This window comes from Somniosus microcephalus, chromosome 19, assembly GCF_052327205.1.
Source record: "Somniosus microcephalus isolate GS21.2 chromosome 19, FLI_Smic_1.0, whole genome shotgun sequence".
In the NCBI taxonomy this organism is placed as follows: domain Eukaryota; kingdom Metazoa; phylum Chordata; class Chondrichthyes; order Squaliformes; family Somniosidae; genus Somniosus; species Somniosus microcephalus.
The window spans coordinates 22,872,592-22,887,487 of record NC_141005.1 but is presented as its reverse complement, the minus strand read 5'-3'; the positions used below and the strand labels follow the sequence as shown (position 1 = coordinate 22,887,487).

The 14,896-nt window shown below is 46.5% G+C and overlaps 5 non-coding genes and 1 pseudogene across 5 annotated transcripts; all 6 read left to right on the top strand.

Moving 5' to 3' along the window:
* Positions 1-1,828: 1,828 nt before the first annotated feature.
* On the top strand, positions 1,829-1,947 carry LOC147103733 (5S ribosomal RNA). The gene has a single exon (XR_015072470.1). It is a non-coding gene; the product is annotated as a 5S ribosomal RNA (ribosomal RNA).
* A 2,421-nt stretch (positions 1,948-4,368) lies between these two features.
* On the top strand, positions 4,369-4,487 carry LOC147103732 (5S ribosomal RNA; annotated as a pseudogene).
* Positions 4,488-6,924: 2,437 nt separating this feature from the next.
* LOC147103731 (5S ribosomal RNA) lies at positions 6,925-7,043 on the top strand. Its single transcript, XR_015072469.1, has one exon. It is a non-coding gene; the product is annotated as a 5S ribosomal RNA (ribosomal RNA).
* Positions 7,044-9,466: 2,423 nt separating this feature from the next.
* Positions 9,467-9,585, top strand: LOC147103730 (5S ribosomal RNA). Its single transcript, XR_015072877.1, has one exon. It is a non-coding gene; the product is annotated as a 5S ribosomal RNA (ribosomal RNA).
* Positions 9,586-12,010: 2,425 nt separating this feature from the next.
* LOC147103729 (5S ribosomal RNA) lies at positions 12,011-12,129 on the top strand. The gene has a single exon (XR_015072786.1). It is a non-coding gene; the product is annotated as a 5S ribosomal RNA (ribosomal RNA).
* Positions 12,130-14,538: 2,409 nt separating this feature from the next.
* Positions 14,539-14,657, top strand: LOC147103728 (5S ribosomal RNA). Its single transcript, XR_015072818.1, has one exon. It is a non-coding gene; the product is annotated as a 5S ribosomal RNA (ribosomal RNA).
* The last annotated feature ends 239 nt before the right edge of the window (positions 14,658-14,896 follow it).

Here is a 14,896-nt window from a genome sequence, read left to right as displayed (position 1 = left end):
AGAAATTTACAGCACAGAAGGAGGCCATTCGGCCCATCTTGTCCGTGCCAGCCGACAAAGAGCAATCCACCCAAATCCCACTTTACAGCACTTGTAGGTTACGGCAGTTCAAGTGCATATCCAAGTACTTTTTAAACGTGATGAGGGTTTCTGCCTCTACCACCCTTTCAGGCAGTGCATTCCAGACCCCCACCATTCACTGGGTGAAAAAATGTCTCCTCAAATTCCCTGTAAACCTCCTACCAATTACTTGAAATCTATTATTGACCCTTCTGCTAAGGGAAATAGGTCCTTCCTATCCACTCTATCTCGGCCCCTCATAATTTTACACACCTCAATTAGGTCTCGCCTCAGCCTCCTGTGTTCCAAAGAAAACAACCCCAGCCTATCCAATCTTTCCTCATAACTAAAATTCCCCAGCCCAGGCAACATCCTCGGAAATCTCCTCTGCACCTTCTCTAGTGCAATCGCATCCTTCTTGTAATGTGGTGACCAGAACTGCACGCGGCACTCTAGCTGCGGCCTAACTAGTGTTTTATACAGTTGAAGCATAACCTCCCCGCTCTTATATTCTACGCCTCGGCTAATAAAGGCAAGTATCCCGTATGCCTGCTTAACCACTTTATCTACCTGTCCTGCTACCTTCAGGGATCTGTGGACATGCACTCCAAGGTCCCGCTGATCCTCTGCATTTCTCAGTGTCCTACCATTTATTGTGTATTCCAACTGAATTCCATTTGCCACTGTTCTGCCCACTAGACGAGTCCATTGATATCTTCCTGCAGTCTACAGCATTCTGTTTCATTATTAACCACACGGCCAATTTTTGTATCATCTGCAAACTTCTTAATCATACTTCCTACATTCAAATCCAAATCATTGATATATACCAGAAAAAGCAAAGGGCCCAGTACTGAGTCGGTGCAGGCTCGATGGGCCGAAATGGCCTCTATCTGCACTGTGGGGTTTCTGTGATTCTGTGAGCCCTGCGGAACCCCACTGGAAACAGCCTTCCGGTCACAAAAACACCCTTCGACCATTACCCTTTGTTTCCTGCCTCTGAGCCAATTTTGGATCCAACTTGCCACTTTGCCTTGGATCCCATGGGCTTTTACTTTCGTGACCAATCTGGCATGCGGGACCTTATCAAAAGCCTTGCTAAAATCCATATAGACTACATCAAAGGCACTACCCTCATCGACCCTCCTTGTTACCTCCTCGAAAAATTGAATTGCGTTAGTCAGACACGACCTTCCGTTAAGAAATCCATGCTGACTGTCCCTGATTAATCCGTGTCTTTCTAAATGAAGATTTCTCCTGTCCCTCAGAACTTTTTCCAATAATTTTCCCACCACCGAGGTTAGGCTGACTGGCCTGTAATTATGCGGTCTATCCCTCTCTCCCTTTTGAAAGAACGGTAGCACGTTAGCAGTCCTCCAGTGGTCGGGCACCACACCTGTAGCCAGAGAGGATTGTAAAATGATGGTGAGAGCCTGTGCTATTTGGTGTCTTACTTCTCTTAAGAGTGTGGGATAGATTTGATGCCGGCCTGGGTATTTGTCCAGTTTGAAAGATGCTACAGCCCTTAAGACTTGGTGTTTGAGCATGTTTATTTGATGTAATATTTGAATAGAAGGCAATGAAGGGTTGGGCTTGTAGTTTGTTTGTGTGGGAGGCAGAGCAGCAAGAAGAGGTGGAGGGGGGGTGGGGGGGTTGCGGGAGGAGTAAAACTTGTAAATGTAAATTGAGTGTTGAATACTTGTATGAATGTGTAGAAGAGAAAAAAATGGGCGACAGCTTTAAGTAAAGAGAAAGCCAGCCAGCATATGCCTACGGCCATACTAGTCTGAATACGCCCGATCTCGTCTGATCTCGGAAGCTAAGCAGAGTCAGGCCTGGTTAGTACTTGGATGGGAGACCGCCTGGGAACACCAGGTGCAGTAGGCTTTTGCTGCCGCCACAGGCTGCTCAACGTTTTGCACACACACGCGCACACACTGCTCTTAATCAATCAACATCCTTTTTGCTGCTCTCTCTCTCTCTCTCTCTCTCTCTCGCTTTCCTTTGACCATTTCTTCGCTGCACATTCTCCTGCTGCTACACAAATGCAAGGGGCTCCAGACACAGGGCCGAAATAAGCAGAAGAAAATAAGATAGCCAAAATACACACACTGGCGGAGGGCCACCAGGACACAGCAGCAGAGAGGAGAGACAAGGTGCATAGAAAACTCGGAGGGACAAACAGCAACAGAACAAAGAAGAATGTCGAAAGAGCAGCAGTTAAATTCAGGAAAAAAGCAAAGCCAACTAGCATGCTGTTGAAATGCATGTGTGTTAATGCGAGGAGTGTTACAAATAAGATTGACGAGTTGCAGGCGCAAGTTGCCACATGGGGTTATGCAATAGTAGCTATAACGGAGACCTGGCTTCAAAATGGGCGGAATTGGAAACTAAACAATCCTGGCTACAATGTAATAACATTTGTAGAAGTCGTGTGGGCAGATGTCACATGATCAGGCAGAATCATAGAAATTTACAGCACAGAAGGAGGCCATTCGGCCCATCTTGTCCGTGCCAGCCGACAAAGAGCAATCCACCCAAATCCCACTTTACAGCACTTGGTCCGTAGCCTTGTAGGTTACGGCAGTTCAAGTGCATATCCAAGTACTTTTTAAACGTGATGAGGGTTTCTGCCTCTACCACCCTTTCAGGCAGTGCATTCCAGACCCCCACCATTCACTGGGTGAAAAAATGTCTCCTCAAATTCCCTGTAAACCTCCTACCAATTACTTGAAATCTATTATTGACCCTTCTGCTAAGGGAAATAGGTCCTTCCTATCCACTCTATCTCGGCCCCTCATAATTTTACACACCTCAATTAGGTCTCGCCTCAGCCTCCTGTGTTCCAAAGAAAACAACCCCAGCCTATCCAATCTTTCCTCATAACTAAAATTCCCCAGCCCAGGCAACATCCTCGGAAATCTCCTCTGCACCTTCTCTAGTGCAATCGCATCCTTCTTGTAATGTGGTGACCAGAACTGCACGCGGCACTCTAGCTGCGGCCTAACTAGTGTTTTATACAGTTGAAGCATAACCTCCCCGCTCTTATATTCTACGCCTCGGCTAATAAAGGCAAGTATCCCGTATGCCTGCTTAACCAATTTATCTACCTGTCCTGCTACCTTCAGGGATCTGTGGACATGCACTCCAAGGTCCCGCTGATCCTCAGCATTTCTCAGTGTCCTACCATTTATTGTGTATTCCAACTGAATTCCATTTGCCACTGTTCTGCCCACTAGAGGAGTCCATTGATATCTTCCTGCAGTCTACAGCATTCTGTTTCATTATTAACCACACGGCCAATTTTTGTATCATCTGCAAACTTCTTAATCATACTTCCTACATTCAAATCCAAATCATTGATATATACCAGAAAAAGCAAAGGGCCCAGTACTGAGTCGGTGCAGGCTCGATGGGCCGAAATGGCCTCTATCTGCACTGTGGGGTTTCTGTGATTCTGTGAGCCCTGCGGAACCCCACTGGAAACAGCCTTCCGGTCACAAAAACACCCTTCGACCATTACCCTTTGTTTCCTGCCTCTGAGCCAATTTTGGATCCAACTTGCCACTTTGCCTTGGATCCCATGGGCTTTTACTTTCGTGACCAATCTGGCATGCGGGACCTTATCAAAAGCCTTGCTAAAATCCATATAGACTACATCAAAGGCACTACCCTCATCGACCCTCCTTGTTACCTCCTCGAAAAATTGAATTGCGTTAGTCAGACACGACCTTCCGTTAAGAAATCCATGCTGACTGTCCCTGATTAATCCGTGTCTTTCTAAATGAAGATTTCTCCTGTCCCTCAGAACTTTTTCCAATAATTTTCCCACCACCGAGGTTAGGCTGACTGGCCTGTAATTATGCGGTCTATCCCTCTCTCCCTTTTGAAAGAACGGTAGCACGTTAGCAGTCCTCCAGTGGTCGGGCACCACACCTGTAGCCAGAGAGGATTGTAAAATGATGGTGAGAGCCTGTGCTATTTGGTGTCTTACTTCTCTTAAGAGTGTGGGATAGATTTGATGCGGGCCTGGGTATTTGTCCAGTTTGAAAGATGCTACAGCCCTTAAGACTTGGTGTTTGAGCATGTTTATTTGATGTAATATTTGAATAGAAGGCAATGAAGGGTTGGGCTTGTAGTTTGTTTGTGTGGGAGGCAGAGCAGCAAGAAGAGGTGGAGGGGGGGTGGGGGGGTTGCGGGAGGAGTAAAACTTGTAAATGTAAATTGAGTGTTGAATACTTGTATGAATGTGTAGAAGAGAAAAAAATGGGCGACAGCTTTAAGTAAAGAGAAAGCCAGCCAGCATATGCCTACGGCCATACTAGTCTGAATACGCCCGATATCGTCTGATCTCGGAAGCTAAGCAGAGTCAGGCCTGGTTAGTACTTGGATGGGAGACCGCCTGGGAACACCAGGTGCAGTAGGCTTTTGCTGCCGCCACAGGCTGCTCAACGTTTTGCACACACACGCGCACACACTGCTCTTAATCAATCAACATCCTTTTTGCTGCTCTCTCTCTCTCTCTCTCTCTCTCTCTCTCTCTCTCGCTTTCCTTTGACCATTTCTTCGCTGCACATTCTCCTGCTGCTACACAAATGCAAGGGGCTCCAGACACAGGGCCGAAATAAGCAGAAGAAGAAAATAAGATAGCCAAAATACACACACTGGCGGAGGGCCACCAGGACACAGCAGCAGAGAGGAGAGACAAGGTGCATAGAAAACTCGGAGGGACAAACAGCAACAGAACAAAGAATAATGTAGAAAGAGCAGCAGTTAAATTCAGGAAAAAAGCAAAGCCAACTAGCATGCTGTTGAAATGCATGTGTGTTAATGCGAGGAGTGTTACAAATAAGATTGACGAGTTGCAGGCGCAAGTTGCCACATGGGGTTATGCAATAGTAGCTATAACGGAGACCTGGCTTCAAAATGGGCGGAATTGGAAACTAAACAATCCTGGCTACAATGTAATAACATTTGTAGAAGTCGTGTGGGCAGATGTCACATGATCAGGCAGAATCATAGAAATTTACAGCACAGAAGGAGGCCATTCGGCCCATCTTGTCCGTGCCAGCCGACAAAGAGCAATCCACCCAAATCCCACTTTACAGCACTTGGTCCGTAGCCTTGTAGGTTACGGCAGTTCAAGTGCATATCCAAGTACTTTTTAAACGTGATGAGGGTTTCTGCCTCTACCACCCTTTCAGGCAGTGCATTCCAGACCCCCACCATTCACTGGGTGAAAAAATGTCTCCTCAAATTCCCTGTAAACCTCCTACCAATTACTTGAAATCTATTATTGACCCTTCTGCTAAGGGAAATAGGTCCTTCCTATCCACTCTATCTCGGCCCCTCATAATTTTACACACCTCAATTAGGTCTCGCCTCAGCCTCCTGTGTTCCAAAGAAAACAACCCCAGCCTATCCAATCTTTCCTCATAACTAAAATTCCCCAGCCCAGGCAACATCCTCGGAAATCTCCTCTGCACCTTCTCTAGTGCAATCGCATCCTTCTTGTAATGTGGTGACCAGAACTGCACGCGGCACTCTAGCTGCGGCCTAACTAGTGTTTTATACAGTTGAAGCATAACCTCCCCGCTCTTATATTCTACGCCTCGGCTAATAAAGGCAAGTATCCCGTATGCCTGCTTAACCACTTTATCTACCTGTCCTGCTACCTTCAGGGATCTGTGGACATGCACTCCAAGGTCCCGCTGATCCTCTGCATTTCTCAGTGTCCTACCATTTATTGTGTATTCCAACTGAATTCCATTTGCCACTGTTCTGCCCACTAGACGAGTCCATTGATATCTTCCTGCAGTCTACAGCATTCTGTTTCATTATTAACCACACGGCCAATTTTTGTATCATCTGCAAACTTCTTAATCATACTTCCTACATTCAAATCCAAATCATTGATATATACCAGAAAAAGCAAAGGGCCCAGTACTGAGTCGGTGCAGGCTCGATGGGCCGAAATGGCCTCTATCTGCACTGTGGGGTTTCTGTGATTCTGTGAGCCCTGCGGAACCCCACTGGAAGCAGCCTTCCGGTCACAAAAACACCCTTCGACCATTACCCTTTGTTTCCTGCCTCTGAGCCAATTTTGGATCCAACTTGCCACTTTGCCTTGGATCCCATGGGCTTTTACTTTCGTGACCAATCTGGCATGCGGGACCTTATCAAAAGCCTTGCTAAAATCCATATAGACTACATCAAAGGCACTACCCTCATCGACCCTCCTTGTTACCTCCTCGAAAAATTGAATTGCGTTAGTCAGACACGACCTTCCGTTAAGAAATCCATGCTGACTGTCCCTGATTAATCCGTGTCTTTCTAAATGAAGATTTCTCCTGTCCCTCAGAACTTTTTCCAATAATTTTCCCACCACCGAGGTTAGGCTGACTGGCCTGTAATTATGCGGTCTATCCCTCTCTCCCTTTTGAAAGAACGGTAGCACGTTAGCAGTCCTCCAGTGGTCGGGCACCACACCTGTAGCCAGAGAGGATTGTAAAATGATGGTGAGAGCCTGTGCTATTTGGTGTCTTACTTCTCTTAAGAGTGTGGGATAGATTTGATGCGGGCCTGGGTATTTGTCCAGTTTGAAAGATGCTACAGCCCTTAAGACTTGGTGTTTGAGCATGTTTATTTGATGTAATATTTGAATAGAAGGCAATGAAGGGTTGGGCTTGTAGTTTGTTTGTGTGGGAGGCAGAGCAGCAAGAAGAGGTGGAGGGGGGGTGGGGGGGTTGCGGGAGGAGTAAAACTTGTAAATGTAAATTGAGTGTTGAATACTTGTATGAATGTGTCGAAGAAGAGAAAAAAATGGGCGACAGCTTTAAGTAAAGAGAAAGCCAGCTAGCATATGCCTACGGCCATACTAGTCTGAATACGCCCGATCTCGTCTGATCTCGGAAGCTAAGCAGAGTCAGGCCTGGTTAGTACTTGGATGGGAGACCGCCTGGGAACACCAGGTGCAGTAGGCTTTTGCTGCCGCCACAGGCTGCTCAACGTTTTGCACACACACGCGCACACACTGCTCTTAATCAATCAACATCCTTTTTGCTGCTCTCTCTCTCTCTCTCTCTCTCGCTTTCCTTTGACCATTTCTTCGCTGCACATTCTCCTGCTGCTACACAAATGCAAGGGGCTCCAGACACAGGGCCGAAATAAGCAGAAGAAGAAAATAAGATAGCCAAAATACACACACTGGCGGAGGGCCACCAGGACACAGCAGCAGAGAGGAGAGACAAGGTGCATAGAAAACTCGGAGGGACAAACAGCAACAGAACAAAGAATAATGTAGAAAGAGCAGCAGTTAAATTCAGGAAAAAAGCAAAGCCAACTAGCATGCTGTTGAAATGCATGTGTGTTAATGCGAGGAGTGTTACAAATAAGATTGACGAGTTGCAGGCGCAAGTTGCCACATGGGGTTATGCAATAGTAGCTATAACGGAGACCTGGCTTCAAAATGGGCGGAATTGGAAACTAAACAATCCTGGCTACAATGTAATAACATTTGTAGAAGTCGTGTGGGCAGATGTCACATGATCAGGCAGAATCATAGAAATTTACAGCACAGAAGGAGGCCATTCGGCCCATCTTGTCCGTGCCAGCCGACAAAGAGCAATCCACCCAAATCCCACTTTACAGCACTTGGTCCGTAGCCTTGTAGGTTACGGCAGTTCAAGTGCATATCCAAGTACTTTTTAAACGTGATGAGGGTTTCTGCCTCTACCACCCTTTCAGGCAGTGCATTCCAGACCCCCACCATTCACTGGGTGAAAAAATGTCTCCTCAAATTCCCTGTAAACCTCCTACCAATTACTTGAAATCTATTATTGACCCTTCTGCTAAGGGAAATAGGTCCTTCCTATCCACTCTATCTCGGCCCCTCATAATTTTACACACCTCAATTAGGTCTCGCCTCAGCCTCCTGTGTTCCAAAGAAAACAACCCCAGCCTATCCAATCTTTCCTCATAACTAAAATTCCCCAGCCCAGGCAACATCCTCGGAAATCTCCTCTGCACCTTCTCTAGTGCAATCGCATCCTTCTTGTAATGTGGTGACCAGAACTGCACGCGGCACTCTAGCTGCGGCCTAACTAGTGTTTTATACAGTTGAAGCATAACCTCCCCGCTCTTATATTCTACGCCTCGGCTAATAAAGGCAAGTATCCCGTATGCCTGCTTAACCACTTTATCTACCTGTCCTGCTACCTTCAGGGATCTGTGGACATGCACTCCAAGGTCCCGCTGATCCTCAGCATTTCTCAGTGTCCTACCATTTATTGTGTATTCCAACTGAATTCCATTTGCCACTGTTCTGCCCACTAGACGAGTCCATTGATATCTTCCTGCAGTCTACAGCATTCTGTTTCATTATTAACCACACGGCCAATTTTTGTATCATCTGCAAACTTCTTAATCATACTTCCTACATTCAAATCCAAATCATTGATATATACCAGAAAAAGCAAAGGGCCCAGTACTGAGTCGGTGCAGGCTCGATGGGCCGAAATGGCCTCTATCTGCACTGTGGGGTTTCTGTGATTCTGTGAGCCCTGCGGAACCCCACTGGAAACAGCCTTCCGGTCACAAAAACACCCTTCGACCATTACCCTTTGTTTCCTGCCTCTGAGCCAATTTTGGATCCAACTTGCCACTTTGCCTTGGATCCCATGGGCTTTTACTTTCGTGACCAATCTGGCATGCGGGACCTTATCAAAAGCCTTGCTAAAATCCATATAGACTACATCAAAGGCACTACCCTCATCGACCCTCCTTGTTACCTCCTCGAAAAATTGAATTGCGTTAGTCAGACACGACCTTCCGTTAAGAAATCCATGCTGACTGTCCCTGATTAATCCGTGTCTTTCTAAATGAAGATTTCTCCTGTCCCTCAGAACTTTTTCCAATAATTTTCCCACCACCGAGGTTAGGCTGACTGGCCTGTAATTATGCGGTCTATCCCTCTCTCCCTTTTGAAAGAACGGTAGCACGTTAGCAGTCCTCCAGTGGTCGGGCACCACACCTGTAGCCAGAGAGGATTGTAAAATGATGGTGAGAGCCTGTGCTATTTGGTGTCTTACTTCTCTTAAGAGTGTGGGATAGATTTGATGCGGGCCTGGGTATTTGTCCAGTTTGAAAGATGCTACAGCCCTTAAGACTTGGTGTTTGAGCATGTTTATTTGATGTAATATTTGAATAGAAGGCAATGAAGGGTTGGGCTTGTAGTTTGTTTGTGTGGGAGGCAGAGCAGCAAGAAGAGGTGGAGGGGGGGTGGGGGGGTTGCGGGAGGAGTAAAACTTGTAAATGTAAATTGAGTGTTGAATACTTGTATGAATGTGTCGAAGAAGAGAAAAAAATGGGCGACAGCTTTAAGTAAAGAGAAAGCCAGCTAGCATATGCCTACAGCCATACTAGTCTGAATACACCCGATCTCGTCTGATCTCGGAAGCTAAGCAGAGTCAGGCCTGGTTAGTACTTGGATGGGAGACCGCCTGGGAACACCACGTGCAGTAGGCTTTTGCTGCCGCCACAGGCTGCTCAACGTTTTGCACACACACGCGCACACACTGCTCTTAATCAATCAACATCCTTTTTGCTGCTCTCTCTCTCTCTCTCTCTCTCTCGCTTTCCTTTGACCATTTCTTCGCTGCACATTCTCCTGCTGCTACACAAATGCAAGGGGCTCCAGACACAGGGCCGAAATAAGCAGAAGAAGAAAATAAGATAGCCAAAATACACACACTGGCGGAGGGCCACCAGGACACAGCAGCAGAGAGGAGAGACAAGGTGCATAGAAAACTCGGAGGGACAAACAGCAACAGAACAAAGAATAATGTAGAAAGAGCAGCAGTTAAATTCAGGAAAAAAGCAAAGCCAACTAGCATGCTGTTGAAATGCATGTGTGTTAATGCGAGGAGTGTTACAAATAAGATTGACGAGTTGCAGGCGCAAGTTGCCACATGGGGTTATGCAATAGTAGCTATAACGGAGACCTGGCTTCAAAATGGGCAGAATTGGAAACTAAACAATCCTGGCTACAATGTAATAACATTTGTAGAAGTCGTGTGGGCAGATGTCACATGATCAGGCAGAATCATAGAAATTTACAGCACAGAAGGAGGCCATTCGGCCCATCTTGTCCGTGCCAGCCGACAAAGAGCAATCCACCCAAATCCCACTTTACAGCACTTGGTCCGTAGCCTTGTAGGTTACGGCAGTTCAAGTGCATATCCAAGTACTTTTTAAACGTGATGAGGGTTTCTGCCTCTACCACCCTTTCAGGCAGTGCATTCCAGACCCCCACCATTCACTGGGTGAAAAAATGTCTCCTCAAATTCCCTGTAAACCTCCTACCAATTACTTGAAATCTATTATTGACCCTTCTGCTAAGGGAAATAGGTCCTTCCTATCCACTCTATCTCGGCCCCTCATAATTTTACACACCTCAATTAGGTCTCGCCTCAGCCTCCTGTGTTCCAAAGAAAACAACCCCAGCCTATCCAATCTTTCCTCATAACTAAAATTCCCCAGCCCAGGCAACATCCTCGGAAATCTCCTCTGCACCTTCTCTAGTGCAATCGCATCCTTCTTGTAATGTGGTGACCAGAACTGCACGCGGCACTCTAGCTGCGGCCTAACTAGTGTTTTATACAGTTGAAGCATAACCTCCCCGCTCTTATATTCTACGCCTCGGCTAATAAAGGCAAGTATCCCGTATGCCTGCTTAACCACTTTATCTACCTGTCCTGCTACCTTCAGGGATCTGTGGACATGCACTCCAAGGTCCCGCTGATCCTCTGCATTTCTCAGTGTCCTACCATTTATTGTGTATTCCAACTGAATTCCATTTGCCACTGTTCTGCCCACTAGATGAGTCCATTGATATCTTCCTGCAGTCTACAGCATTCTGTTTCATTATTAACCACACGGCCAATTTTTGTATCATCTGCAAACTTCTTAATCATACTTCCTACATTCAAATCCAAATCATTGATATATACCAGAAAAAGCAAAGGGCCCAGTACTGAGTCGGTGCAGGCTCGGTGGGCCGAAATGGCCTCTATCTGCACTGTGGGGTTTCTGTGATTCTGTGAGCCCTGCGGAACCCCACTGGAAACAGCCTTCCGGTCACAAAAACACCCTTCGACCATTACCCTTTGTTTCCTGCCTCTGAGCCAATTTTGGATCCAACTTGCCACTTTGCCTTGGATCCCATGGGCTTTTACTTTCGTGACCAATCTGGCATGCGGGACCTTATCAAAAGCCTTGCTAAAATCCATATAGACTACATCAAAGGCACTACCCTCACCGACCCTCCTTGTTACCTCCTCGAAAAATTGAATTGCGTTAGTCAGACACGACCTTCCGTTAAGAAATCCATGCTGACTGTCCCTGATTAATCCGTGTCTTTCTAAATGAAGATTTCTCCTGTCCCTCAGAACTTTTTCCAATAATTTTCCCACCACCGAGGTTAGGCTGACTGGCCTGTAATTATGCGGTCTATCCCTCTCTCCCTTTTGAAAGAACGGTAGCACGTTAGCAGTCCTCCAGTGGTCGGGCACCACACCTGTAGCCAGAGAGGATTGTAAAATGATGGTGAGAGCCTGTGCTATTTGGTGTCTTACTTCTCTTAAGAGTGTGGGATAGATTTGATGCGGGCCTGGGTATTTGTCCAGTTTGAAAGATGCTACAGCCCTTAAGACTTGGTGTTTGAGCATGTTTATTTGATGTAATATTTGAATAGAAGGCAATGAAGGGTTGGGCTTGTAGTTTGTTTGTGTGGGAGGCAGAGCAGCAAGAAGAGGTGGAGGGGGGGTGGGGGGGTTGCGGGAGGAGTAAAACTTGTAAATGTAAATTGAGTGTTGAATACTTGTATGAATGTGTCGAAGAAGAGAAAAAAATGGGCGACAGCTTTAAGTAAAGAGAAAGCCAGCTAGCATATGCCTACGGCCATACTAGTCTGAATACGCCCGATCTCGTCTGATCTCGGAAGCTAAGCAGAGTCAGGCCTGGTTAGTACTTGGATGGGAGACTGCCTGGGAACACCAGGTGCAGTAGGCTTTTGCTGCCGCCACAGGCTGCTCAACGTTTTGCACACACACGCGCACACACTGCTCTTAATCAATCAACATCCTTTTTGCTGCTCTCTCTCTCTCTCTCTCTCTCGCTTTCCTTTGACCATTTCTTCGCTGCACATTCTCCTGCTGCTACACAAATGCAAGGGGCTCCAGACACAGGGCCGAAATAAGCAGAAGAAGAAAATAAGATAGCCAAAATACACACACTGGCGGAGGGCCACCAGGACACAGCAGCAGAGAGGAGAGACAAGGTGCATAGAAAACTCGGAGGGACAAACAGCAACAGAACAAAGAATAATGTAGAAAGAGCAGCAGTTAAATTCAGGAAAAAAGCAAAGCCAACTAGCATGCTGTTGAAATGCATGTGTGTTAATGCGAGGAGTGTTACAAATAAGATTGACGAGTTGCAGGCGCAAGTTGCCACATGGGGTTATGCAATAGTAGCCATAACGGAGACCTGGCTTCAAAATGGGCGGAATTGGAAACTAAACAATCCTGGCTACAATGTAATAACATTTGTAGAAGTCGTGTGGGCAGATGTCACATGATCAGGCAGAATCATAGAAATTTACAGCACAGAAGGAGGCCATTCGGCCCATCTTGTCCGTGCCAGCCGACAAAGAGCAATCCACCCAAATCCCACTTTACAGCACTTGGTCCGTAGCCTTGTAGGTTACGGCAGTTCAAGTGCATATCCAAGTACTTTTTAAACGTGATGAGGGTTTCTGCCTCTACCACCCTTTCAGGCAGTGCATTCCAGACCCCCACCATTCACTGGGTGAAAAAATGTCTCCTCAAATTCCCTGTAAACCTCCTACCAATTACTTGAAATCTATTATTGACCCTTCTGCTAAGGGAAATAGGTCCTTCCTATCCACTCTATCTCGGCCCCTCATAATTTTACACACCTCAATTAGGTCTCGCCTCAGCCTCCTGTGTTCCAAAGAAAACAACCCCAGCCTATCCAATCTTTCCTCATAACTAAAATTCCCCAGCCCAGGCAACATCCTCGGAAATCTCCTCTGCACCTTCTCTAGTGCAATCGCATCCTTCTTGTAATGTGGTGACCAGAACTGCACGCGGCACTCTAGCTGCGGCCTAACTAGTGTTTTATACAGTTGAAGCATAACCTCCCCGCTCTTATATTCTACGCCTCGGCTAATAAAGGCAAGTATCCCGTATGCCTGCTTAACCACTTTATCTACCTGTCCTGCTACCTTCAGGGATCTGTGGACATGCACTCCAAGGTCCCGCTGATCCTCTGCATTTCTCAGTGTCCTACCATTTATTGTGTATTCCAACTGAATTCCATTTGCCACTGTTCTGCCCACTAGACGAGTCCATTGATATCTTCCTGCAGTCTACAGCATTCTGTTTCATTATTAACCACACGGCCAATTTTTGTATCATCTGCAAACTTCTTAATCATACTTCCTACATTCAAATCCAAATCATTGATATATACCAGAAAAAGCAAAGGGCCCAGTACTGAGTCGCTGCAGGCTCGATGGGCCGAAATGGCCTCTATCTGCACTGTGGGGTTTCTGTGATTCTGTGAGCCCTGCGGAACCCCACTGGAAACAGCCTTCCGGTCACAAAAACACCCTTCGACCATTACCCTTTGTTTCCTGCCTCTGAGCCAATTTTGGATCCAACTTGCCACTTTGCCTTGGATCCCATGGGCTTTTACTTTCGTGACCAATCTGGCATGCGGGACCTTATCAAAAGCCTTGCTAAAATCCATATAGACTACATGAAAGGCACTACCCTCATCGACCCTCCTTGTTACCTCCTCGAAAAATTGAATTGCGTTAGTCAGACACGACCTTCCGTTAAGAAATCCATGCTGACTGTCCCTGATTAATCCGTGTCTTGCTAAATGAAGATTTCTCCTGTCCCTCAGAACTTTTTCCAATAATTTTCCCACCACCGAGGTTAGGCTGACTGGCCTGTAATTATGCGGTCTATCCCTCTCTCCCTTTTGAAAGAACGGTAGCACGTTAGCAGTCCTCCAGTGGTCGGGCACCACACCTGTAGCCAGAGAGGATTGTAAAATGATGGTGAGAGCCTGTGCTATTTGGTGTCTTACTTCTCTTAAGAGTGTGGGATAGATTTGATGCGGGCCTGGGTATTTGTCCAGTTTGAAAGATGCTACAGCCCTTAAGACTTGGTGTTTGAGCATGTTTATTTGATGTAATATTTGAATAGAAGGCAATGAAGGGTTGGGCTTGTAGTTTGTTTGTGTGGGAGGCAGAGCAGCAAGAAGAGGTGGGGGGGTTGCGGGAGGAGTAAAACTTGTAAATGTAAATTGAGTGTTGAATACTTGTATGAATGTGTAGAAGAGAAAAAAATGGGCGACAGCTTTAAGTAAAGAGAAAGCCAGCTGGCATATGCCTACAGCCATACTAGTCTGAATACGCCCGATCTCGTCTGATCTCGGAAGCTAAGCAGAGTCAGGCCTGGTTAGTACTTGGATGGGAGACTGCCTGGGAATACCAGGTGCAGTAGGCTTTTGCTGCCGCCACAGGCTGCTCAACGTTTTGCACACACACGCGCACACACTGCTCTTAATCAATCAACATCCTTTTTGCTGCTCTCTCTCTCTCTCTCGCTTTCCTTTGACCATTTCTTCGCTGCACATTCTCCTGCTGCTACACAAATGCAAGGGGCTCCAGACACAGGGCCGAAATAAGCAGAAGAAGAAAATAAGATAGCCAAAATACACACACTGGCGGAGGGCCACCAGGACA